This window comes from Aquarana catesbeiana, unplaced genomic scaffold (assembly GCF_042186555.1).
Source record: "Aquarana catesbeiana isolate 2022-GZ unplaced genomic scaffold, ASM4218655v1 unanchor86, whole genome shotgun sequence".
NCBI classification, from domain to species: Eukaryota; Metazoa; Chordata; class Amphibia; order Anura; family Ranidae; genus Aquarana; species Aquarana catesbeiana.
The window spans coordinates 364,655-389,006 of record NW_027362746.1 but is presented as its reverse complement, the minus strand read 5'-3'; the positions used below and the strand labels follow the sequence as shown (position 1 = coordinate 389,006).

Here is a 24,352-nt window from a genome sequence, read left to right as displayed (position 1 = left end):
GCGTTCACTGGAGACCCTTGCAAATGTACTAGCCGTTTGTTGAAGAGGTTTACATAGTTGATCGAGCCACTTCTTTGGCTCAGGAAGATAACTGCAGCACTTCTAGTCACACCTTAAGACAATCACCATGTGAATGTGTCGATGTTGATTGTCCAAGAACAGGGGGAGGTGTGAAAATTGTAGAACCGCCCTGTTCAAGTTAGATGATCCCATTGTTGGTGGCAGGAAGCCTGCATAGCTATTGGTGCCTAGATCGGCGTGGCTAAAGGTGACAATTGTTGTCAAATCGCTTGGCTAGCTAGAGCGATGTTCAAAATGGGCAGTGCAGATAGTGCCGATGTACAAGCTTCCGTCCCAGTGTATTGCTGGACTTGAAGTACACAGCGATGCAATTGTTGTTAAAGATCCTCCGGAGTTTTTCTGACACTCCAGTGGCTTACGGGGGTGACTATATTTCTCCAAATGTTCTGCTTCTCCCCAGTTTGTTTTCGTGACCTTGTGGATGTTTAGCCAAGACCCAGTCTGGCTAGCCACAAGCTTTCAAAGCACACCTGAGAGGGTCTGTAGACTCTTTTTGTTGTTACCGCGTCAGCCCGATATTGCAGAGTCCTAAGAAGCCCCAGCTTGGGTTCCAGTGGGTGGTGTGAGCCAAAAAGCAGATAGCGGTGTGTGTGGGTAGGTTTCCTGTAGGCCTCCTTGCCCAAATGCACCCCTTTCCTTGCCTTGCAAGACACAGTCCAAAGCGGGTCATTTGCTATTCGATGCCTTCGTCACCGAATAGCAAATGGTGCAATATGATGCCAGCTAAGGGTGTTAGCGTTGTTGCCAGATACTTAGCAATGTTGTGTGTGACAGAGTTGATTCTCTTTGGGAATCAGTAGTCAAAATGGCTGAACCTTGGCCCTGGATAATGCTGGACCTCCTGAGCGAGTTAAAGCATAAGGCCAGAGACTTTTCGAATGCCGAAGAAAGTCTCCACAGTTGTCGCTAAGCCAGGATATCTTAGGAGCTTTCTTCAAGGACCTGGATGACTTGGGTCTTTGCTTAGGGCCGCTTTGCAAGGCCAAAAAGGGATAGGAGTGCGTTGGCCGGGAATCGAACCCGGGTCAACTGCTTGGAAGGCAGCTATGCTCACCACTATACCACCAACGCAAGGCTGTCCGGGGCCTGTGCCACTATCTCTATCCAATTCGTGTCACACGTGGCGCTGATAAGAACCACGCCCCAGCGCAAGGTCAACTTGCTGCCATACGAATTGACCACTAGAAAGATAAGCTCGAAACATTTCCCCGTTTGTAGAGGGAATGGAAGAGAAGCCAGTCGATATGGTAAAGGTGGGGCCGTGCAGTGCGCATGAATGCCACTGACTGGGCCAAAACGTTGCGATGCCATACGCCCAACGTGGGGCTCGAACCCACGACCCTGAGATTAAGAGTCTCATGCTCTACCGACTGAGCTAGCCGGGCTAAGACGCTGCCTCCCGTGTGGCCTCTTGCTACCAACTGACGCCAAACACTTTTTGCTAACTTTCGGCCCAATTTGTTTTGATAGACGCAATGCGCTTCCAAACACTCCTGCGCTTACTTGCTGTCAGGGAGGTACATCACCGTTGCTGCTGTGGTTTTTGGGCTCCCAACAAAACGCGGTAGGTGCTTCGATTGTGTTTTCTCGCTGTGCAAAACGTGAAGCCGAGCTTTCCCACATCACAGCTGCCAAGGCATTTGACCTTTCAGGCAGAGGCGGCATAGACCAATCCCTCAAGGCAGAAGGACTAACGCAAAGGGCAAAGCGCTGGCTTTGAATGCAAGGAGTCACGGGCTACGACCCACCGGCGGCCCCTTCGATAGCTCAGCTGGTAGAGCGGAGGACTGTAGCGTCAACGTAGTAATCCTTAGGTCGCTGGTTGGATTCCGGCTCGAAGGATGCCCTCTTTTACCCTGCCTCTCTCCCCCTTTAACTAGAAGGCACTCTAGAAGGCACTCTAGAAATGTGCAATTGGGAAGCCTTTTAAGGAACTTTGTTTTTATTATTCATGTCTCCCTCGGCCGGTGCGCCGGCCCTCGGCGTGCAGTCTCTGTGGCGCAATCGGTTAGCGCGTTCGGCTGTTAACCGAAAGGTTGGTGGTTCGAGCCCACCCAGGGACGCTCATGTTTTCTCCATTACCTCAGTGGGGCCCGAAGGCTAAAACAAAGCGTGTCCTTCGGCTCTCTTCAGGTGACCGGCAACTGAGCAGACAAACAAGCGTTCACTGGAGACCCTTGCAAATGTACTAGCCGTTTGTTGAAGAGGTTTACATAGTTGATCGAGCCACTTCTTTGGCTCAGGAAGATAACTGCAGCACTTCTAGTCACACCTTAAGACAATCACCATGTGAATGTGTCGATGTTGATTGTCCAAGAACAGGGGGAGGTGTGAAAATTGTAGAACCGCCCTGTTCAAGTTAGATGATCCCATTGTTGGTGGCAGGAAGCCTGCATAGCTATTGGTGCCTAGATCGGCGTGGCTAAAGGTGACAATTGTTGTCAAATCGCTTGGCTAGCTAGAGCGATGTTCAAAATGGGCAGTGCAGATAGTGCCGATGTACAAGCTTCCGTCCCAGTGTATTGCTGGACTTGAAGTACACAGCGATGCAATTGTTGTTAAAGATCCTCCGGAGTTTTTCTGACACTCCAGTGGCTTACGGGGGTGACTATATTTCTCCAAATGTTCTGCTTCTCCCCAGTTTGTTTTCGTGACCTTGTGGATGTTTAGCCAAGACCCAGTCTGGCTAGCCACAAGCTTTCAAAGCACACCTGAGAGGGTCTGTAGACTCTTTTTGTTGTTACCGCGTCAGCCCGATATTGCAGAGTCCTAAGAAGCCCCAGCTTGGGTTCCAGTGGGTGGTGTGAGCCAAAAAGCAGATAGCGGTGTGTGTGGGTAGGTTTCCTGTAGGCCTCCTTGCCCAAATGCACCCCTTTCCTTGCCTTGCAAGACACAGTCCAAAGCGGGTCATTTGCTATTCGATGCCTTCGTCACCGAATAGCAAATGGTGCAATATGATGCCAGCTAAGGGTGTTAGCGTTGTTGCCAGATACTTAGCAATGTTGTGTGTGACAGAGTTGATTCTCTTTGGGAATCAGTAGTCAAAATGGCTGAACCTTGGCCCTGGATAATGCTGGACCTCCTGAGCGAGTTAAAGCATAAGGCCAGAGACTTTTCGAATGCCGAAGAAAGTCTCCACAGTTGTCGCTAAGCCAGGATATCTTAGGAGCTTTCTTCAAGGACCTGGATGACTTGGGTCTTTGCTTAGGGCCGCTTTGCAAGGCCAAAAAGGGATAGGAGTGCGTTGGCCGGGAATCGAACCCGGGTCAACTGCTTGGAAGGCAGCTATGCTCACCACTATACCACCAACGCAAGGCTGTCTGGGGCCTGTGCCACTATCTCTATCCAATTCGTGTCACACGTGGCGCTGATAAGAACCACGCCCCAGCGCAAGGTCAACTTGCTGCCATACGAATTGACCACTAGAAAGATAAGCTCGAAACATTTCCCCGTTTGTAGAGGGAATGGAAGAGAAGCCAGTCGATATGGTAAAGGTGGGGCCGTGCAGTGCGCATGAATGCCACTGACTGGGCCAAAACGTTGCGATGCCATACGCCCAACGTGGGGCTCGAACCCACGACCCTGAGATTAAGAGTCTCATGCTCTACCGACTGAGCTAGCCGGGCTAAGACGCTGCCTCCCGTGTGGCCTCTTGCTACCAACTGACGCCAAACACTTTTTGCTAACTTTCGGCCCAATTTGTTTTGATAGACGCAATGCGCTTCCAAACACTCCTGCGCTTACTTGCTGTCAGGGAGGTACATCACCGTTGCTGCTGTGGTTTTTGGGCTCCCAACAAAACGCGGTAGGTGCTTCGATTGTGTTTTCTCGCTGTGCAAAACGTGAAGCCGAGCTTTCCCACATCACAGCTGCCAAGGCATTTGACCTTTCAGGCAGAGGCGGCATAGACCAATCCCTCAAGGCAGAAGGACTAACGCAAAGGGCAAAGCGCTGGCTTTGAATGCAAGGAGTCACGGGCTACGACCCACCGGCGGCCCCTTCGATAGCTCAGCTGGTAGAGCGGAGGACTGTAGCGTCAACGTAGTAATCCTTAGGTCGCTGGTTCGATTCCGGCTCGAAGGATGCCCTCTTTTACCCTGCCTCTCTCCCCCTTTAACTAGAAGGCACTCTAGAAGGCACTCTAGAAATGTGCAATTGGGAAGCCTTTTAAGGAACTTTGTTTTTATTATTCATGTCTCCCTCGGCCGGTGCGCCGGCCCTCGGCGTGCAGTCTCTGTGGCGCAATCGGTTAGCGCGTTCGGCTGTTAACCGAAAGGTTGGTGGTTCGAGCCCACCCAGGGACGCTCATGTTTTCTCCATTACCTCAGTGGGGCCCGAAGGCTAAAACAAAGCGTGTCCTTCGGCTCTCTTCAGGTGACCGGCAACTGAGCAGACAAACAAGCGTTCACTGGAGACCCTTGCAAATGTACTAGCCGTTTGTTGAAGAGGTTTACATAGTTGATCGAGCCACTTCTTTGGCTCAGGAAGATAACTGCAGCACTTCTAGTCACACCTTAAGACAATCACCATGTGAATGTGTCGATGTTGATTGTCCAAGAACAGGGGGAGGTGTGAAAATTGTAGAACCGCCCTGTTCAAGTTAGATGATCCCATTGTTGGTGGCAGGAAGCCTGCATAGCTATTGGTGCCTAGATCGGCGTGGCTAAAGGTGACAATTGTTGTCAAATCGCTTGGCTAGCTAGAGCGATGTTCAAAATGGGCAGTGCAGATAGTGCCGATGTACAAGCTTCCGTCCCAGTGTATTGCTGGACTTGAAGTACACAGCGATGCAATTGTTGTTAAAGATCCTCCGGAGTTTTTCTGACACTCCAGTGGCTTACGGGGGTGACTATATTTCTCCAAATGTTCTGCTTCTCCCCAGTTTGTTTTCGTGACCTTGTGGATGTTTAGCCAAGACCCAGTCTGGCTAGCCACAAGCTTTCAAAGCACACCTGAGAGGGTCTGTAGACTCTTTTTGTTGTTACCGCGTCAGCCCGATATTGCAGAGTCCTAAGAAGCCCCAGCTTGGGTTCCAGTGGGTGGTGTGAGCCAAAAAGCAGATAGCGGTGTGTGTGGGTAGGTTTCCTGTAGGCCTCCTTGCCCAAATGCACCCCTTTCCTTGCCTTGCAAGACACAGTCCAAAGCGGGTCATTTGCTATTCGATGCCTTCGTCACCGAATAGCAAATGGTGCAATATGATGCCAGCTAAGGGTGTTAGCGTTGTTGCCAGATACTTAGCAATGTTGTGTGTGACAGAGTTGATTCTCTTTGGGAATCAGTAGTCAAAATGGCTGAACCTTGGCCCTGGATAATGCTGGACCTCCTGAGCGAGTTAAAGCATAAGGCCAGAGACTTTTCGAATGCCGAAGAAAGTCTCCACAGTTGTCGCTAAGCCAGGATATCTTAGGAGCTTTCTTCAAGGACCTGGATGACTTGGGTCTTTGCTTAGGGCCGCTTTGCAAGGCCAAAAAGGGATAGGAGTGCGTTGGCCGGGAATCGAACCCGGGTCAACTGCTTGGAAGGCAGCTATGCTCACCACTATACCACCAACGCAAGGCTGTCTGGGGCCTGTGCCACTATCTCTATCCAATTCGTGTCACACGTGGCGCTGATAAGAACCACGCCCCAGCGCAAGGTCAACTTGCTGCCATACGAATTGACCACTAGAAAGATAAGCTCGAAACATTTCCCCGTTTGTAGAGGGAATGGAAGAGAAGCCAGTCGATATGGTAAAGGTGGGGCCGTGCAGTGCGCATGAATGCCACTGACTGGGCCAAAACGTTGCGATGCCATACGCCCAACGTGGGGCTCGAACCCACGACCCTGAGATTAAGAGTCTCATGCTCTACCGACTGAGCTAGCCGGGCTAAGACGCTGCCTCCCGTGTGGCCTCTTGCTACCAACTGACGCCAAACACTTTTTGCTAACTTTCGGCCCAATTTGTTTTGATAGACGCAATGCGCTTCCAAACACTCCTGCGCTTACTTGCTGTCAGGGAGGTACATCACCGTTGCTGCTGTGGTTTTTGGGCTCCCAACAAAACGCGGTAGGTGCTTCGATTGTGTTTTCTCGCTGTGCAAAACGTGAAGCCGAGCTTTCCCACATCACAGCTGCCAAGGCATTTGACCTTTCAGGCAGAGGCGGCATAGACCAATCCCTCAAGGCAGAAGGACTAACGCAAAGGGCAAAGCGCTGGCTTTGAATGCAAGGAGTCACGGGCTACGACCCACCGGCGGCCCCTTCGATAGCTCAGCTGGTAGAGCGGAGGACTGTAGCGTCAACGTAGTAATCCTTAGGTCGCTGGTTCGATTCCGGCTCGAAGGATGCCCTCTTTTACCCTGCCTCTCTCCCCCTTTAACTAGAAGGCACTCTAGAAGGCACTCTAGAAATGTGCAATTGAGAAGCCTTTTAAGGAACTTTGTTTTTATTATTCATGTCTCCCTCGGCCGGTGCGCCGGCCCTCGGCGTGCAGTCTCTGTGGCGCAATCGGTTAGCGCGTTCGGCTGTTAACCGAAAGGTTGGTGGTTCGAGCCCACCCAGGGACGCTCATGTTTTCTCCATTACCTCAGTGGGGCCCGAAGGCTAAAACAAAGCGTGTCCTTCGGCTCTCTTCAGGTGACCGGCAACTGAGCAGACAAACAAGCGTTCACTGGAGACCCTTGCAAATGTACTAGCCGTTTGTTGAAGAGGTTTACATAGTTGATCGAGCCACTTCTTTGGCTCAGGAAGATAACTGCAGCACTTCTAGTCACACCTTAAGACAATCACCATGTGAATGTGTCGATGTTGATTGTCCAAGAACAGGGGGAGGTGTGAAAATTGTAGAACCGCCCTGTTCAAGTTAGATGATCCCATTGTTGGTGGCAGGAAGCCTGCATAGCTATTGGTGCCTAGATCGGCGTGGCTAAAGGTGACAATTGTTGTCAAATCGCTTGGCTAGCTAGAGCGATGTTCAAAATGGGCAGTGCAGATAGTGCCGATGTACAAGCTTCCGTCCCAGTGTATTGCTGGACTTGAAGTACACAGCGATGCAATTGTTGTTAAAGATCCTCCGGAGTTTTTCTGACACTCCAGTGGCTTACGGGGGTGACTATATTTCTCCAAATGTTCTGCTTCTCCCCAGTTTGTTTTCGTGACCTTGTGGATGTTTAGCCAAGACCCAGTCTGGCTAGCCACAAGCTTTCAAAGCACACCTGAGAGGGTCTGTAGACTCTTTTTGTTGTTACCGCGTCAGCCCGATATTGCAGAGTCCTAAGAAGCCCCAGCTTGGGTTCCAGTGGGTGGTGTGAGCCAAAAAGCAGATAGCGGTGTGTGTGGGTAGGTTTCCTGTAGGCCTCCTTGCCCAAATGCACCCCTTTCCTTGCCTTGCAAGACACAGTCCAAAGCGGGTCATTTGCTATTCGATGCCTTCGTCACCGAATAGCAAATGGTGCAATATGATGCCAGCTAAGGGTGTTAGCGTTGTTGCCAGATACTTAGCAATGTTGTGTGTGACAGAGTTGATTCTCTTTGGGAATCAGTAGTCAAAATGGCTGAACCTTGGCCCTGGATAATGCTGGACCTCCTGAGCGAGTTAAAGCATAAGGCCAGAGACTTTTCGAATGCCGAAGAAAGTCTCCACAGTTGTCGCTAAGCCAGGATATCTTAGGAGCTTTCTTCAAGGACCTGGATGACTTGGGTCTTTGCTTAGGGCCGCTTTGCAAGGCCAAAAAGGGATAGGAGTGCGTTGGCCGGGAATCGAACCCGGGTCAACTGCTTGGAAGGCAGCTATGCTCACCACTATACCACCAACGCAAGGCTGTCTGGGGCCTGTGCCACTATCTCTATCCAATTCGTGTCACACGTGGCGCTGATAAGAACCACGCCCCAGCGCAAGGTCAACTTGCTGCCATACGAATTGACCACTAGAAAGATAAGCTCGAAACATTTCCCCGTTTGTAGAGGGAATGGAAGAGAAGCCAGTCGATATGGTAAAGGTGGGGCCGTGCAGTGCGCATGAATGCCACTGACTGGGCCAAAACGTTGCGATGCCATACGCCCAACGTGGGGCTCGAACCCACGACCCTGAGATTAAGAGTCTCATGCTCTACCGACTGAGTTAGCCGGGCTAAGACGCTGCCTCCCGTGTGGCCTCTTGCTACCAACTGACGCCAATCACTTTTTGCTAACTTTCGGCCCAATTTGTTTTGATAGACGCAATGCGCTTCCAAACACTCCTGCGCTTACTTGCTGTCAGGGAGGTACATCACCGTTGCTGCTGTGGTTTTTGGGCTCCCAACAAAACGCGGTAGGTGCTTCGATTGTGTTTTCTCGCTGTGCAAAACGTGAAGCCGAGCTTTCCCACATCACAGCTGCCAAGGCATTTGACCTTTCAGGCAGAGGCGGCATAGACCAATCCCTCAAGGCAGAAGGACTAACGCAAAGGGCAAAGCGCTGGCTTTGAATGCAAGGAGTCACGGGCTACGACCCACCGGCGGCCCCTTCGATAGCTCAGCTGGTAGAGCGGAGGACTGTAGCGTCAACGTAGTAATCCTTAGGTCGCTGGTTCGATTCCGGCTCGAAGGATGCCCTCTTTTACCCTGCCTCTCTCCCCCTTTAACTAGAAGGCACTCTAGAAGGCACTCTAGAAATGTGCAATTGGGAAGCCTTTTAAGGAACTTTGTTTTTATTATTCATGTCTCCCTCGGCCGGTGCGCCGGCCCTCGGCGTGCAGTCTCTGTGGCGCAATCGGTTAGCGCGTTCGGCTGTTAACCGAAAGGTTGGTGGTTCGAGCCCACCCAGGGACGCTCATGTTTTCTCCATTACCTCAGTGGGGCCCGAAGGCTAAAACAAAGCGTGTCCTTTGGCTCTCTTCAGGTGACCGGCAACTGAGCAGACAAACAAGCGTTCACTGGAGACCCTTGCAAATGTACTAGCCGTTTGTTGAAGAGGTTTACATAGTTGATCGAGCCACTTCTTTGGCTCAGGAAGATAACTGCAGCACTTCTAGTCACACCTTAAGACAATCACCATGTGAATGTGTCGATGTTGATTGTCCAAGAACAGGGGGAGGTGTGAAAATTGTAGAACCGCCCTGTTCAAGTTAGATGATCCCATTGTTGGTGGCAGGAAGCCTGCATAGCTATTGGTGCCTAGATCGGCGTGGCTAAAGGTGACAATTGTTGTCAAATCGCTTGGCTAGCTAGAGCGATGTTCAAAATGGGCAGTGCAGATAGTGCCGATGTACAAGCTTCCGTCCCAGTGTATTGCTGGACTTGAAGTACACAGCGATGCAATTGTTGTTAAAGATCCTCCGGAGTTTTTCTGACACTCCAGTGGCTTACGGGGGTGACTATATTTCTCCAAATGTTCTGCTTCTCCCCAGTTTGTTTTCGTGACCTTGTGGATGTTTAGCCAAGACCCAGTCTGGCTAGCCACAAGCTTTCAAAGCACACCTGAGAGGGTCTGTAGACTCTTTTTGTTGTTACCGCGTCAGCCCGATATTGCAGAGTCCTAAGAAGCCCCAGCTTGGGTTCCAGTGGGTGGTGTGAGCCAAAAAGCAGATAGCGGTGTGTGTGGGTAGGTTTCCTGTAGGCCTCCTTGCCCAAATGCACCCCTTTCCTTGCCTTGCAAGACACAGTCCAAAGCGGGTCATTTGCTATTCGATGCCTTCGTCACCGAATAGCAAATGGTGCAATATGATGCCAGCTAAGGGTGTTAGCGTTGTTGCCAGATACTTAGCAATGTTGTGTGTGACAGAGTTGATTCTCTTTGGGAATCAGTAGTCAAAATGGCTGAACCTTGGCCCTGGATAATGCTGGACCTCCTGAGCGAGTTAAAGCATAAGGCCAGAGACTTTTCGAATGCCGAAGAAAGTCTCCACAGTTGTCGCTAAGCCAGGATATCTTAGGAGCTTTCTTCAAGGACCTGGATGACTTGGGTCTTTGCTTAGGGCCGCTTTGCAAGGCCAAAAAGGGATAGGAGTGCGTTGGCCGGGAATCGAACCCGGGTCAACTGCTTGGAAGGCAGCTATGCTCACCACTATACCACCAACGCAAGGCTGTCCGGGGCCTGTGCCACTATCTCTATCCAATTCGTGTCACACGTGGCGCTGATAAGAACCACGCCCCAGCGCAAGGTCAACTTGCTGCCATACGAATTGACCACTAGAAAGATAAGCTCGAAACATTTCCCCGTTTGTAGAGGGAATGGAAGAGAAGCCAGTCGATATGGTAAAGGTGGGGCCGTGCAGTGCGCATGAATGCCACTGACTGGGCCAAAACGTTGCGATGCCATACGCCCAACGTGGGGCTCGAACCCACGACCCTGAGATTAAGAGTCTCATGCTCTACCGACTGAGCTAGCCGGGCTAAGACGCTGCCTCCCGTGTGGCCTCTTGCTACCAACTGACGCCAAACACTTTTTGCTAACTTTCGGCCCAATTTGTTTTGATAGACGCAATGCGCTTCCAAACACTCCTGCGCTTACTTGCTGTCAGGGAGGTACATCACCGTTGCTGCTGTGGTTTTTGGGCTCCCAACAAAACGCGGTAGGTGCTTCGATTGTGTTTTCTCGCTGTGCAAAACGTGAAGCCGAGCTTTCCCACATCACAGCTGCCAAGGCATTTGACCTTTCAGGCAGAGGCGGCATAGACCAATCCCTCAAGGCAGAAGGACTAACGCAAAGGGCAAAGCGCTGGCTTTGAATGCAAGGAGTCACGGGCTACGACCCACCGGCGGCCCCTTCGATAGCTCAGCTGGTAGAGCGGAGGACTGTAGCGTCAACGTAGTAATCCTTAGGTCGCTGGTTCGATTCCGGCTCGAAGGATGCCCTCTTTTACCCTGCCTCTCTCCCCCTTTAACTAGAAGGCACTCTAGAAGGCACTCTAGAAATGTGCAATTGGGAAGCCTTTTAAGGAACTTTGTTTTTATTATTCATGTCTCCCTCGGCCGGTGCGCCAGCCCTCGGCGTGCAGTCTCTGTGGCGCAATCGGTTAGCGCGTTCGGCTGTTAACCGAAAGGTTGGTGGTTCGAGCCCACCCAGGGACGCTCATGTTTTCTCCATTACCTCAGTGGGGCCCGAAGGCTAAAACAAAGCGTGTCCTTTGGCTCTCTTCAGGTGACCGGCAACTGAGCAGACAAACAAGCGTTCACTGGAGACCCTTGCAAATGTACTAGCCGTTTGTTGAAGAGGTTTACATAGTTGATCGAGCCACTTCTTTGGCTCAGGAAGATAACTGCAGCACTTCTAGTCACACCTTAAGACAATCACCATGTGAATGTGTCGATGTTGATTGTCCAAGAACAGGGGGAGGTGTGAAAATTGTAGAACCGCCCTGTTCAAGTTAGATGATCCCATTGTTGGTGGCAGGAAGCCTGCATAGCTATTGGTGCCTAGATCGGCGTGGCTAAAGGTGACAATTGTTGTCAAATCGCTTGGCTAGCTAGAGCGATGTTCAAAATGGGCAGTGCAGATAGTGCCGATGTACAAGCTTCCGTCCCAGTGTATTGCTGGACTTGAAGTACACAGCGATGCAATTGTTGTTAAAGATCCTCCGGAGTTTTTCTGACACTCCAGTGGCTTACGGGGGTGACTATATTTCTCCAAATGTTCTGCTTCTCCCCAGTTTGTTTTCGTGACCTTGTGGATGTTTAGCCAAGACCCAGTCTGGCTAGCCACAAGCTTTCAAAGCACACCTGAGAGGGTCTGTAGACTCTTTTTGTTGTTACCGCGTCAGCCCGATATTGCAGAGTCCTAAGAAGCCCCAGCTTGGGTTCCAGTGGGTGGTGTGAGCCAAAAAGCAGATAGCGGTGTGTGTGGGTAGGTTTCCTGTAGGCCTCCTTGCCCAAATGCACCCCTTTCCTTGCCTTGCAAGACACAGTCCAAAGCGGGTCATTTGCTATTCGATGCCTTCGTCACCGAATAGCAAATGGTGCAATATGATGCCAGCTAAGGGTGTTAGCGTTGTTGCCAGATACTTAGCAATGTTGTGTGTGACAGAGTTGATTCTCTTTGGGAATCAGTAGTCAAAATGGCTGAACCTTGGCCCTGGATAATGCTGGACCTCCTGAGCGAGTTAAAGCATAAGGCCAGAGACTTTTCGAATGCCGAAGAAAGTCTCCACAGTTGTCGCTAAGCCAGGATATCTTAGGAGCTTTCTTCAAGGACCTGGATGACTTGGGTCTTTGCTTAGGGCCGCTTTGCAAGGCCAAAAAGGGATAGGAGTGCGTTGGCCGGGAATCGAACCCGGGTCAACTGCTTGGAAGGCAGCTATGCTCACCACTATACCACCAACGCAAGGCTGTCCGGGGCCTGTGCCACTATCTCTATCCAATTCGTGTCACACGTGGCGCTGATAAGAACCACGCCCCAGCGCAAGGTCAACTTGCTGCCATACGAATTGACCACTAGAAAGATAAGCTCGAAACATTTCCCCGTTTGTAGAGGGAATGGAAGAGAAGCCAGTCGATATGGTAAAGGTGGGGCCGTGCAGTGCGCATGAATGCCACTGACTGGGCCAAAACGTTGCGATGCCATACGCCCAACGTGGGGCTCGAACCCACGACCCTGAGATTAAGAGTCTCATGCTCTACCGACTGAGCTAGCCGGGCTAAGACGCTGCCTCCCGTGTGGCCTCTTGCTACCAACTGACGCCAAACACTTTTTGCTAACTTTCGGCCCAATTTGTTTTGATAGACGCAATGCGCTTCCAAACACTCCTGCGCTTACTTGCTGTCAGGGAGGTACATCACCGTTGCTGCTGTGGTTTTTGGGCTCCCAACAAAACGCGGTAGGTGCTTCGATTGTGTTTTCTCGCTGTGCAAAACGTGAAGCCGAGCTTTCCCACATCACAGCTGCCAAGGCATTTGACCTTTCAGGCAGAGGCGGCATAGACCAATCCCTCAAGGCAGAAGGACTAACGCAAAGGGCAAAGCGCTGGCTTTGAATGCAAGGAGTCACGGGCTACGACCCACCGGCGGCCCCTTCGATAGCTCAGCTGGTAGAGCGGAGGACTGTAGCGTCAACGTAGTAATCCTTAGGTCGCTGGTTCGATTCCGGCTCGAAGGATGCCCTCTTTTACCCTGCCTCTCTCCCCCTTTAACTAGAAGGCACTCTAGAAGGCACTCTAGAAATGTGCAATTGGGAAGCCTTTTAAGGAACTTTGTTTTTATTATTCATGTCTCCCTCGGCCGGTGCGCCGGCCCTCGGCGTGCAGTCTCTGTGGCGCAATCGGTTAGCGCGTTCGGCTGTTAACCGAAAGGTTGGTGGTTCGAGCCCACCCAGGGACGCTCATGTTTTCTCCATTACCTCAGTGGGGCCCGAAGGCTAAAACAAAGCGTGTCCTTTGGCTCTCTTCAGGTGACCGGCAACTGAGCAGACAAACAAGCGTTCACTGGAGACCCTTGCAAATGTACTAGCCGTTTGTTGAAGAGGTTTACATAGTTGATCGAGCCACTTCTTTGGCTCAGGAAGATAACTGCAGCACTTCTAGTCACACCTTAAGACAATCACCATGTGAATGTGTCGATGTTGATTGTCCAAGAACAGGGGGAGGTGTGAAAATTGTAGAACCGCCCTGTTCAAGTTAGATGATCCCATTGTTGGTGGCAGGAAGCCTGCATAGCTATTGGTGCCTAGATCGGCGTGGCTAAAGGTGACAATTGTTGTCAAATCGCTTGGCTAGCTAGAGCGATGTTCAAAATGGGCAGTGCAGATAGTGCCGATGTACAAGCTTCCGTCCCAGTGTATTGCTGGACTTGAAGTACACAGCGATGCAATTGTTGTTAAAGATCCTCCGGAGTTTTTCTGACACTCCAGTGGCTTACGGGGGTGACTATATTTCTCCAAATGTTCTGCTTCTCCCCAGTTTGTTTTCGTGACCTTGTGGATGTTTAGCCAAGACCCAGTCTGGCTAGCCACAAGCTTTCAAAGCACACCTGAGAGGGTCTGTAGACTCTTTTTGTTGTTACCGCGTCAGCCCGATATTGCAGAGTCCTAAGAAGCCCCAGCTTGGGTTCCAGTGGGTGGTGTGAGCCAAAAAGCAGATAGCGGTGTGTGTGGGTAGGTTTCCTGTAGGCCTCCTTGCCCAAATGCACCCCTTTCCTTGCCTTGCAAGACACAGTCCAAAGCGGGTCATTTGCTATTCGATGCCTTCGTCACCGAATAGCAAATGGTGCAATATGATGCCAGCTAAGGGTGTTAGCGTTGTTGCCAGATACTTAGCAATGTTGTGTGTGACAGAGTTGATTCTCTTTGGGAATCAGTAGTCAAAATGGCTGAACCTTGGCCCTGGATAATGCTGGACCTCCTGAGCGAGTTAAAGCATAAGGCCAGAGACTTTTCGAATGCCGAAGAAAGTCTCCACAGTTGTCGCTAAGCCAGGATATCTTAGGAGCTTTCTTCAAGGACCTGGATGACTTGGGTCTTTGCTTAGGGCCGCTTTGCAAGGCCAAAAAGGGATAGGAGTGCGTTGGCCGGGAATCGAACCCGGGTCAACTGCTTGGAAGGCAGCTATGCTCACCACTATACCACCATCGCAAGGCTGTCCGGGGCCTGTGCCACTATCTCTATCCAATTCGTGTCACACGTGGCGCTGATAAGAACCACGCCCCAGCGCAAGGTCAACTTGCTGCCATACGAATTGACCACTAGAAAGATAAGCTCGAAACATTTCCCCGTTTGTAGAGGGAATGGAAGAGAAGCCAGTCGATATGGTAAAGGTGGGGCCGTGCAGTGCGCATGAATGCCACTGACTGGGCTAAAACGTTGCGATGCCATACGCCCAACGTGGGGCTCGAACCCACGACCCTGAGATTAAGAGTCTCATGCTCTACCGACTGAGCTAGCCGGGCTAAGACGCTGCCTCCCGTGTGGCCTCTTGCTACCAACTGACGCCAAACACTTTTTGCTAACTTTCGGCCCAATTTGTTTTGATAGACGCAATGCGCTTCCAAACACTCCTGCGCTTACTTGCTGTCAGGGAGGTACATCACCGTTGCTGCTGTGGTTTTTGGGCTCCCAACAAAACGCGGTAGGTGCTTCGATTGTGTTTTCTCGCTGTGCAAAACGTGAAGCCGAGCTTTCCCACATCACAGCTGCCAAGGCATTTGACCTTTCAGGCAGAGGCGGCATAGACCAATCCCTCAAGGCAGAAGGACTAACGCAAAGGGCAAAGCGCTGGCTTTGAATGCAAGGAGTCACGGGCTACGACCCACCGGCGGCCCCTTCGATAGCTCAGCTGGTAGAGCGGAGGACTGTAGCGTCAACGTAGTAATCCTTAGGTCGCTGGTTCGATTCCGGCTCGAAGGATGCCCTCTTTTACCCTGCCTCTCTCCCCCTTTAACTAGAAGGCACTCTAGAAGGCACTCTAGAAATGTGCAATTGGGAAGCCTTTTAAGGAACTTTGTTTTTATTATTCATGTCTCCCTCGGCCGGTGCGCCGGCCCTCGGCGTGCAGTCTCTGTGGCGCAATCGGTTAGCGCGTTCGGCTGTTAACCGAAAGGTTGGTGGTTCGAGCCCACCCAGGGACGCTCATGTTTTCTCCATTACCTCAGTGGGGCCCGAAGGCTAAAACAAAGCGTGTCCTTTGGCTCTCTTCAGGTGACCGGCAACTGAGCAGACAAACAAGCGTTCACTGGAGACCCTTGCAAATGTACTAGCCGTTTGTTGAAGAGGTTTACATAGTTGATCGAGCCACTTCTTTGGCTCAGGAAGATAACTGCAGCACTTCTAGTCACACCTTAAGACAATCACCATGTGAATGTGTCGATGTTGATTGTCCAAGAACAGGGGGAGGTGTGAAAATTGTAGAACCGCCCTGTTCAAGTTAGATGATCCCATTGTTGGTGGCAGGAAGCCTGCATAGCTATTGGTGCCTAGATCGGCGTGGCTAAAGGTGACAATTGTTGTCAAATCGCTTGGCTAGCTAGAGCGATGTTCAAAATGGGCAGTGCAGATAGTGCCGATGTACAAGCTTCCGTCCCAGTGTATTGCTGGACTTGAAGTACACAGCGATGCAATTGTTGTTAAAGATCCTCCGGAGTTTTTCTGACACTCCAGTGGCTTACGGGGGTGACTATATTTCTCCAAATGTTCTGCTTCTCCCCAGTTTGTTTTCGTGACCTTGTGGATGTTTAGCCAAGACCCAGTCTGGCTAGCCACAAGCTTTCAAAGCACACCTGAGAGGGTCTGTAGACTCTTTTTGTTGTTACCGCGTCAGCCCGATATTGCAGAGTCCTAAGAAGCCCCAGCTTGGGTTCCAGTGGGTGGTGTGAGCCAAAAAGCAGATAGCGGTGTGTGTGGGTAGGTTTCCTGTAGGCCTCCTTGCCCAAATGCACCCCTTTCCTTGCCTTGCAAGACACAGTCCAAAGCGGGTCATTTGCTATTCGATGCCTTCGTCACCGAATAGCAAATGGTGCAATATGATGCCAGCTAAGGGTGTTAGCGTTGTTGCCAGATACTTAGCAATGTTGTGTGTGACAGAGTTGATTCTCTTTGGGAATCAGTAGTCAAAATGGCTGAACCTTGGCCCTGGATAATGCTAGACCTCCTGAGCGAGTTAAAGCATAAGGCCAGAGACTTTTCGAATGCCGAAGAAAGTCTCCACAGTTGTCGCTAAGCCAGGATATCTTAGGAGCTTTCTTCAAGGACCTGGATGACTTGGGTCTTTGCTTAGGGCCGCTTTGCAAGGCCAAAAAGGGATAGGAGTGCATTGGCCGGGAATCGAACCCGGGTCAACTGCTTGGAAGGCAGCTATGCTCACCACTATACCACCAACGCAAGGCTGTCCGGGGCCTGTGCCACTATCTCTATCCAATTCGTGTCACACGTGGCGCTGATAAGAACCACGCCCCAGCGCAAGGTCAACTTGCTGCCATACGAATTGACCACTAGAAAGATAAGCTCGAAACATTTCCCCGTTTGTAGAGGGAATGGAAGAGAAGCCAGTCGATATGGTAAAGGTGGGGCCGTGCAGTGCGCATGAATGCCACTGACTGGGCCAAAACGTTGCGATGCCATACGCCCAACGTGGGGCTCGAACCCACGACCCTGAGATTAAGAGTCTCATGCGCTACCGACTGAGCTAGCCGGGCTAAGACGCTGCCTCCCATGTGGCCTCTTGCTACCAACTGACGCCAAACACTTTTTGCTAACTTTCGGCCCAATTTGTTTTGATAGACGCAATGCGCTTCCAAACACTCCTGCGCTTACTTGCTGTCAGGGAGGTACATCACCGTTGCTGCTGTGGTTTTTGGGCTCCCAACAAAACGCGGTAGGTGCTTCGATTGTGTTTTCTCGCTGTGCAAAACGTGAAGCCGAGCTTTCCCACATCACAGCTGCCAAGGCATTTGACCTTTCAGGCAGAGGCGGCATAGACCAATCCCTCAAGGCAGAAGGACTAACGCAAAGGGCAAAGCGCTGGCTTTGAATGCAAGGAGTCACGGGCTACGACCCACCGGCGGCCCCTTCGATAGCTCAGCTGGTAGAGCGGAGGACTGTAGCGTCAACGTAGTAATCCTTAGGTCGCTGGTTCGATTCCGGCTCGAAGGATGCCCTCTTTTACCCTGCCTCTCTCCCCCTTTAACTAGAAGGCACTCTAGAAGGCACTCTAGAAATGTGCAATTGGGAAGCCTTTTAAGGAACTTTGTTTTTATTATTCATGTCTCCCTCGGCCGGTGCGCCGGCCCTCGGCGTGCAGTCTCTGTGGCGCAATCGGTTAGCGCGTTCGGCTGTTAACCGAAAGGTTGGTGGTTCGAGCCCACCCAGGGACGCTCATGTTTTCTCCATTACCTCAGTGGGGCCCGAAGGCTAAAACAAAGCGTGTCCTTTGGCTCTCTTCAGGTGACCGGCAACTGAGCAGACAAACAAGCGTTCACTGGAGACCCTTGCAAATGTACTAGCCGTTTGTTGAAGAGGTTTACATAGTTGATCGAGCCACTTCTTTGGCTCAGGAAGATAACTGCAGCACTTCTAGTCACACCTTAAGACAATCACCATGTGAATGTGTCGATGTTGATTGTCCAAGAACAGGGGGAGGTGTGAAAATTGTAGAACCGCCCTGTTCAAGTTAGATGATCCCATTGTTGGTGGCAGGAAGCCTGCATAGCTATTGGTGCCTAGATCGGCGTGGCTAAAGGTGACAATTGTTGTCAAATCGCTTGGCTAGCTAGAGCGATGTTCAAAATGGGCAGTGCAGATAGTGCCGATGTACAAGCTTCCGTCCCAGTGTATTGCTGGACTTGAAGTACACAGCGATGCAATTGTTGTTAAAGATCCTCCGGAGTTTTTCTGACACTCCAGTGGCTTACGGGGGTGACTATATTTCTCCAAATGTTCTGCTTCTCCCCAGTTTGTTTTCGTGACCTTGTGGATGTTTAGCCAAGACCCAGTCTGGCTAGCCACAAGCTTTCAAAGCACACCTGAGAGGGTCTGTAGACTCTTTTTGTTGTTACCGCGTCAGCCCGATATTGCAGAGTCCTAAGAAGCCCCAGCTTGGGTTCCAGTGGGTGGTGTGAGCCAAAAAGCAGATAGCGGTGTGTGTGGGTAGGTTTCCTGTAGGCCTCCTTGCCCAAATGCACCCCTTTCCTTGCCTTGCAAGACACAGTCCAAAGCGGGTCATTTGCTATTCGATGCCTTCGTCACCGAATAGCAAATGGTGCAATATGATGCCAGCTAAGGGTGTTAGCGTTGTTGCCAGATACTTAGCAATGTTGTGTGTGACAGAGTTGATTCTCTTTGGGAATCAGTAGTCAAAATGGCTGAACCTTGGCCCTGGATAATGCTGGACCTCCTGAGCGAGTTAAAGCATAAGGCCAGAGACTTTTCGAATGCCGAAGAAAGTCTCCACAGTTGTCGCTAAGCCAGGATATCTTAGGAGCTTTCTTCAAGGACCTGGATGACTTGGGTCTTTGCTTAGGGCCGCTTTGCAAGGCCAAAAAGGGATAGGAGTGCGTTGGCCGGGAATCGAACCCGGGTCAACTGCTTGGAAGGCAGCTATGCTCACCACTATACCACCAACGCAAGGCTGTCCGGGGCCTGTGCCACTATCTCTATCCAATTCGTGTCACACGTGGCGCTGATAAGAACCACGCCCCAGCGCAAGGTCAACTTGCTGCCATACGAATTGACCACTAGAAAGATAAGCTCGAAACATTTCCCCGTTTGTAGAGGGAATGGAAGAGAAGCCAGTCGATATGGTAAAGGTGGGGCCGTGCAGTGCGCATGAATGCCACTGACTGGGCCAAAACGTTGCGATGCCATACGCCCAACGTGGGGCTCGAACCCACGACCCTGAGATTAAGAGTCTCATGCTCTACCGACTGAGCTAGCCGGGCTAAGACGCTGCCTCCCGTGTGGCCTCTTGCTACCAACTGACGCCAAACACTTTTTGCTAACTTTCGGCCCAATTTGTTTTGATAGACGCAATGCGCTTCCAAACACTCCTGCGCTTACTTGCTGTCAGGGAGGTACATCACCGTTGCTGCTGTGGTTTTTGGGCTCCCAACAAAACGCGGTAGGTGCTTCGATTGTGTTTTCTCGCTGTGCAAAACGTGAAGCCGAGCTTTCCCACATCACAGCTGCCAAGGCATTTGACCTTTCAGGCAGAGGCGGCATAGACCAATCCCTCAAGGCAGAAGGACTAACGCAAAGGGCAAAGCGCTGGCTTTGAATGCAAGGAGTCACGGGCTACGACCCACCGGCGGCCCCTTCGATAGCTCAGCTGGTAGAGCGGAGGACTGTAGCGTCAACGTAGTAATCCTTAGGTCGCTGGTTCGATTCCGGCTCGAAGGATGCCCTCTTTTACCCTGCCTCTCTCCCCCTTTAACTAGAAGGCACTCTAGAAGGCACTCTAGAAATGTGCAATTGGGAAGCCTTTTAAGGAACTTTGTTTTTATTATTCATGTCTCCCTCGGCCGGTGCGCCGGCCCTCGGCGTGCAGTCTCTGTGGCGCAATCGGTTAGCGCGTTCGGCTGTTAACCGAAAGGTTGGTGGTTCGAGCCCACCCAGGGACGCTCATGTTTTCTCCATTACCTCAGTGGGGCCCGAAGGCTAAAACAAAGCGTGTCCTTCGGCTCTCTTCAGGTGACCGGCAACTGAGCAGACAAACAAGCGTTCACTGGAGACCCTTGCAAATGTACTAGCCGTTTGTTGAAGAGGTTTACATAGTTGATCGAGCCACTTCTTTGGCTCAGGAAGATAACTGCAGCACTTCTAGTCACACCTTAAGACAATCACCATGTGAATGTGTCGATGTTGATTGTCCAAGAACAGGGGGAGGTGTGAAAATTGTAGAACCGCCCTGTTCAAGTTAGATGATCCCATTGTTGGTGGCAGGAAGCCTGCATAGCTATTGGTGCCTAGATCGGCGTGGCTAAAGGTGACAATTGTTGTCAAATCGCTTGGCTAGCTAGAGCGATGTTCAAAATGGGCAGTGCAGATAGTGCCGATGTACAAGCTTCCGTCCCAGTGTATTGCTGGACTTGAAGTACACAGCGATGCAATTGTTGTTAAAGATCCTCCGGAGTTTTTCTGACACTCCAGTGGCTTACGGGGGTGACTATATTTCTCCAAATGTTCTGCTTCTCCCCAGTTTGTTTTCGTGACCTTGTGGATGTTTAGCCAAGACCCAGTCTGGCTAGCCACAAGCTTTCAAAGCACACCTGAGAGGGTCTGTAGACTCTTTTTGTTGTTACCGCGTCAGCCCGATATTGCAGAGTCCTAAGAAGCCCCAGCTTGGGTTCCAGTGGGTGGTGTGAGCCAAAAAGCAGATAGCGGTGTGTGTGGGTAGGTTTCCTGTAGGCCTCCTTGCCCAAATGCACCCCTTTCCTTGCCTTGCAAGACACAGTCCAAAGCGGGTCATTTGCTATTCGATGCCTTCGTCACCGAATAGCAAATGGTGCAATATGATGCCAGCTAAGGGTGTTAGCGTTGTTGCCAGATACTTAGCAATGTTGTGTGTGACAGAGTTGATTCTCTTTGGGAATCAGTAGTCAAAATGGCTGAACCTTGGCCCTGGATAATGCTGGACCTCCTGAGCGAGTTAAAGCATAAGGCCAGAGACTTTTCGAATGCCGAAGAAAGTCTCCACAGTTGTCGCTAAGCCAGGATATCTTAGGAGCTTTCTTCAAGGACCTGGATGACTTGGGTCTTTGCTTAGGGCCGCTTTGCAAGGCCAAAAAGGGATAGGAGTGCGTTGGCCGGGAATCGAACCCGGGTCAACTGCTTGGAAGGCAGCTATGCTCACCACTATACCACCAACGCAAGGCTGTCTGGGGCCTGTGCCACTATCTCTATCCAATTCGTGTCACACGTGGCGCTGATAAGAACCACGCCCCAGCGCAAGGTCAACTTGCTGCCATACGAATTGACCACTAGAAAGATAAGCTCGAAACATTTCCCCGTTTGTAGAGGGAATGGAAGAGAAGCCAGTCGATATGGTAAAGGTGGGGCCGTGCAGTGCGCATGAATGCCACTGACTGGGCCAAAACGTTGCGATGCCATACGCCCAACGTGGGGCTCGAACCCACGACCCTGAGATTAAGAGTCTCATGCTCTACCGACTGAGCTAGCCGGGCTAAGACGCTGCCTCCCGTGTGGCCTCTTGCTACCAACTGACGCCAAACACTTTTTGCTAACTTTCGGCCCAATTTGTTTTGATAGACGCAATGCGCTTCCAAACACTCCTGCGCTTACTTGCTGTCAGGGAGGTACATCACCGTTGCTGCTGTGGTTTTTGGGCTCCCAACAAAACGCGGTAGGTGCTTCGATTGTGTTTTCTCGCTGTGCAAAACGTGAAGCCGAGCTTTCCCACATCACAGCTGCCAAGGCATTTGACCTTTCAGGCAGAGGCGGCATAGACCAATCCCTCAAGGCAGAAGGACTAACGCAAAGGGCAAAGCGCTGGCTTTGAATGCAAGGAGTCACGGGCTACGACCCACCGGCGGCCCCTTCGATAGCTCAGCTGGTAGAGCGGAGGACTGTAGCGTCAACGTAGTAATCCTTAGGTCGCTGGTTCGATTCCGGCTCGAAGGATGCCCTCTTTTACCCTGCCTCTCTCCCCCTTTAACTAGAAGGCACTCTAGAAGGCACTCTAGAAATGTGCAATTGGGAAGCCTTTTAAGGAACTTTGTTTTTATTATTCATGTCTCCCTCGGCCGGTGCGCCGGCCCTCGGCGTGCAGTCTCTGTGGCGCAATCGGTTAGCGCGTTCGGCTGTTAACCGAAAGGTTGGTGGTTCGAGCCCACCCAGGGACGCTCATGTTTTCTCCATTACCTCAGTGGGGCCCGAAGGCTAAAACAAAGCGTGTCCTTCGGCTCTCTTCAGGTGACCGGCAACTGAGCAGACAAACAAGCGTTCACTGGAGACCCTTGCAAATGTACTAGCCGTTTGTTGAAGAGGTTTACATAGTTGATCGAGCCACTTCTTTGGCTCAGGAAGATAACTGCAGCACTTCTAGTCACACCTTAAGACAATCACCATGTGAATGTGTCGATGTTGATTGTCCAAGAACAGGGGGAGGTGTGAAAATTGTAGAACCGCCCTGTTCAAGTTAGATGATCCCATTGTTGGTGGCAGGAAGCCTGCATAGCTATTGGTGCCTAGATCGGCGTGGCTAAAGGTGACAATTGTTGTCAAATCGCTTGGCTAGCTAGAGCGATGTTCAAAATGGGCAGTGCAGATAGTGCCGATGTACAAGCTTCCGTCCCAGTGTATTGCTGGACTTGAAGTACACAGCGATGCAATTGTTGTTAAAGATCCTCCGGAGTTTTTCTGACACTCCAGTGGCTTACGGGGGTGACTATATTTCTCCAAATGTTCTGCTTCTCCCCAGTTTGTTTTCGTGACCTTGTGGATGTTTAGCCAAGACCCAGTCTGGCTAGCCACAAGCTTTCAAAGCACACCTGAGAGGGTCTGTAGACTCTTTTTGTTGTTACCGCGTCAGCCCGATATTGCAGAGTCCTAAGAAGCCCCAGCTTGGGTTCCAGTGGGTGGTGTGAGCCAAAAAGCAGATAGCGGTGTGTGTGGGTAGGTTTCCTGTAGGCCTCCTTGCCCAAATGCACCCCTTTCCTTGCCTTGCAAGACACAGTCCAAAGCGGGTCATTTGCTATTCGATGCCTTCGTCACCGAATAGCAAATGGTGCAATATGATGCCAGCTAAGGGTGTTAGCGTTGTTGCCAGATACTTAGCAATGTTGTGTGTGACAGAGTTGATTCTCTTTGGGAATCAGTAGTCAAAATGGCTGAACCTTGGCCCTGGATAATGCTGGACCTCCTGAGCGAGTTAAAGCATAAGGCCAGAGACTTTTCGAATGCCGAAGAAAGTCTCCACAGTTGTCGCTAAGCCAGGATATCTTAGGAGCTTTCTTCAAGGACCTGGATGACTTGGGTCTTTGCTTAGGGCCGCTTTGCAAGGCCAAAAAGGGATAGGAGTGCGTTGGCCGGGAATCGAACCCGGGTCAACTGCTTGGAAGGCAGCTATGCTCACCACTATACCACCAACGCAAGGCTGTCTGGGGCCTGTGCCACTATCTCTATCCAATTCGTGTCACACGTGGCGCTGATAAGAACCACGCCCCAGCGCAAGGTCAACTTGCTGCCATACGAATTGACCACTAGAAAGATAAGCTCGAAACATTTCCCCGTTTGTAGAGGGAATGGAAGAGAAGCCAGTCGATATGGTAAAGGTGGGGCCGTGCAGTGCGCATGAATGCCACTGACTGGGCCAAAACGTTGCGATGCCATACGCCCAACGTGGGGCTCGAACCCACGACCCTGAGATTAAGAGTCTCATGCTCTACCGACTGAGCTAGCCGGGCTAAGACGCTGCCTCCCGTGTGGCCTCTTGCTACCAACTGACGCCAAACACTTTTTGCTAACTTTCGGCCCAATTTGTTTTGATAGACGCAATGCGCTTCCAAACACTCCTGCGCTTACTTGCTGTCAGGGAGGTACATCACCGTTGCTGCTGTGGTTTTTGGGCTCCCAACAAAACGCGGTAGGTGCTTCGATTGTGTTTTCTCGCTGTGCAAAACGTGAAGCCGAGCTTTCCCACATCACAGCTGCCAAGGCATTTGACCTTTCAGGCAGAGGCGGCATAGACCAATCCCTCAAGGCAGAAGGACTAACGCAAAGGGCAAAGCGCTGGCTTTGAATGCAAGGAGTCACGGGCTACGACCCACCGGCGGCCCCTTCGATAGCTCAGCTGGTAGAGCGGAGGACTGTAGCGTCAACGTAGTAATCCTTAGGTCGCTGGTTCGATTCCGGCTCGAAGGATGCCCTCTTTTACCCTGCC

At 51.3% G+C, this 24,352-nt stretch overlaps 20 non-coding genes across 20 annotated transcripts; all 20 read left to right on the top strand.

Moving 5' to 3' along the window:
- Positions 1-2,070: 2,070 nt before the first annotated feature.
- On the top strand, positions 2,071-2,144 carry TRNAN-GUU (transfer RNA asparagine (anticodon GUU)). Its single transcript has one exon. It is a non-coding gene; the product is annotated as a tRNA-Asn (tRNA).
- A 1,934-nt stretch (positions 2,145-4,078) lies between these two features.
- Positions 4,079-4,164, top strand: TRNAY-GUA (transfer RNA tyrosine (anticodon GUA)). The gene is given in 2 exon segments: positions 4,079-4,115; positions 4,129-4,164. It is a non-coding gene; the product is annotated as a tRNA-Tyr (tRNA).
- Positions 4,165-4,311: 147 nt separating this feature from the next.
- TRNAN-GUU (transfer RNA asparagine (anticodon GUU)) lies at positions 4,312-4,385 on the top strand. Its single transcript has one exon. It is a non-coding gene; the product is annotated as a tRNA-Asn (tRNA).
- Positions 4,386-6,319: 1,934 nt separating this feature from the next.
- Positions 6,320-6,405, top strand: TRNAY-GUA (transfer RNA tyrosine (anticodon GUA)). The gene is given in 2 exon segments: positions 6,320-6,356; positions 6,370-6,405. It is a non-coding gene; the product is annotated as a tRNA-Tyr (tRNA).
- A 147-nt stretch (positions 6,406-6,552) lies between these two features.
- TRNAN-GUU (transfer RNA asparagine (anticodon GUU)) lies at positions 6,553-6,626 on the top strand. The gene has a single exon. It is a non-coding gene; the product is annotated as a tRNA-Asn (tRNA).
- A 1,934-nt stretch (positions 6,627-8,560) lies between these two features.
- Positions 8,561-8,646, top strand: TRNAY-GUA (transfer RNA tyrosine (anticodon GUA)). Its single transcript is given in 2 exon segments — positions 8,561-8,597; positions 8,611-8,646. It is a non-coding gene; the product is annotated as a tRNA-Tyr (tRNA).
- A 147-nt stretch (positions 8,647-8,793) lies between these two features.
- Positions 8,794-8,867, top strand: TRNAN-GUU (transfer RNA asparagine (anticodon GUU)). The gene has a single exon. It is a non-coding gene; the product is annotated as a tRNA-Asn (tRNA).
- A 1,934-nt stretch (positions 8,868-10,801) lies between these two features.
- TRNAY-GUA (transfer RNA tyrosine (anticodon GUA)) lies at positions 10,802-10,887 on the top strand. Its single transcript is given in 2 exon segments — positions 10,802-10,838; positions 10,852-10,887. It is a non-coding gene; the product is annotated as a tRNA-Tyr (tRNA).
- A 147-nt stretch (positions 10,888-11,034) lies between these two features.
- Positions 11,035-11,108, top strand: TRNAN-GUU (transfer RNA asparagine (anticodon GUU)). The gene has a single exon. It is a non-coding gene; the product is annotated as a tRNA-Asn (tRNA).
- A 1,934-nt stretch (positions 11,109-13,042) lies between these two features.
- TRNAY-GUA (transfer RNA tyrosine (anticodon GUA)) lies at positions 13,043-13,128 on the top strand. Its single transcript is given in 2 exon segments — positions 13,043-13,079; positions 13,093-13,128. It is a non-coding gene; the product is annotated as a tRNA-Tyr (tRNA).
- A 147-nt stretch (positions 13,129-13,275) lies between these two features.
- On the top strand, positions 13,276-13,349 carry TRNAN-GUU (transfer RNA asparagine (anticodon GUU)). Its single transcript has one exon. It is a non-coding gene; the product is annotated as a tRNA-Asn (tRNA).
- Positions 13,350-15,283: 1,934 nt separating this feature from the next.
- Positions 15,284-15,369, top strand: TRNAY-GUA (transfer RNA tyrosine (anticodon GUA)). The gene is given in 2 exon segments: positions 15,284-15,320; positions 15,334-15,369. It is a non-coding gene; the product is annotated as a tRNA-Tyr (tRNA).
- A 147-nt stretch (positions 15,370-15,516) lies between these two features.
- Positions 15,517-15,590, top strand: TRNAN-GUU (transfer RNA asparagine (anticodon GUU)). The gene has a single exon. It is a non-coding gene; the product is annotated as a tRNA-Asn (tRNA).
- Positions 15,591-17,524: 1,934 nt separating this feature from the next.
- On the top strand, positions 17,525-17,610 carry TRNAY-GUA (transfer RNA tyrosine (anticodon GUA)). Its single transcript is given in 2 exon segments — positions 17,525-17,561; positions 17,575-17,610. It is a non-coding gene; the product is annotated as a tRNA-Tyr (tRNA).
- Positions 17,611-17,757: 147 nt separating this feature from the next.
- Positions 17,758-17,831, top strand: TRNAN-GUU (transfer RNA asparagine (anticodon GUU)). The gene has a single exon. It is a non-coding gene; the product is annotated as a tRNA-Asn (tRNA).
- Positions 17,832-19,765: 1,934 nt separating this feature from the next.
- On the top strand, positions 19,766-19,851 carry TRNAY-GUA (transfer RNA tyrosine (anticodon GUA)). The gene is given in 2 exon segments: positions 19,766-19,802; positions 19,816-19,851. It is a non-coding gene; the product is annotated as a tRNA-Tyr (tRNA).
- A 147-nt stretch (positions 19,852-19,998) lies between these two features.
- Positions 19,999-20,072, top strand: TRNAN-GUU (transfer RNA asparagine (anticodon GUU)). The gene has a single exon. It is a non-coding gene; the product is annotated as a tRNA-Asn (tRNA).
- A 1,934-nt stretch (positions 20,073-22,006) lies between these two features.
- Positions 22,007-22,092, top strand: TRNAY-GUA (transfer RNA tyrosine (anticodon GUA)). The gene is given in 2 exon segments: positions 22,007-22,043; positions 22,057-22,092. It is a non-coding gene; the product is annotated as a tRNA-Tyr (tRNA).
- A 147-nt stretch (positions 22,093-22,239) lies between these two features.
- On the top strand, positions 22,240-22,313 carry TRNAN-GUU (transfer RNA asparagine (anticodon GUU)). Its single transcript has one exon. It is a non-coding gene; the product is annotated as a tRNA-Asn (tRNA).
- A 1,934-nt stretch (positions 22,314-24,247) lies between these two features.
- On the top strand, positions 24,248-24,333 carry TRNAY-GUA (transfer RNA tyrosine (anticodon GUA)). Its single transcript is given in 2 exon segments — positions 24,248-24,284; positions 24,298-24,333. It is a non-coding gene; the product is annotated as a tRNA-Tyr (tRNA).
- The last annotated feature ends 19 nt before the right edge of the window (positions 24,334-24,352 follow it).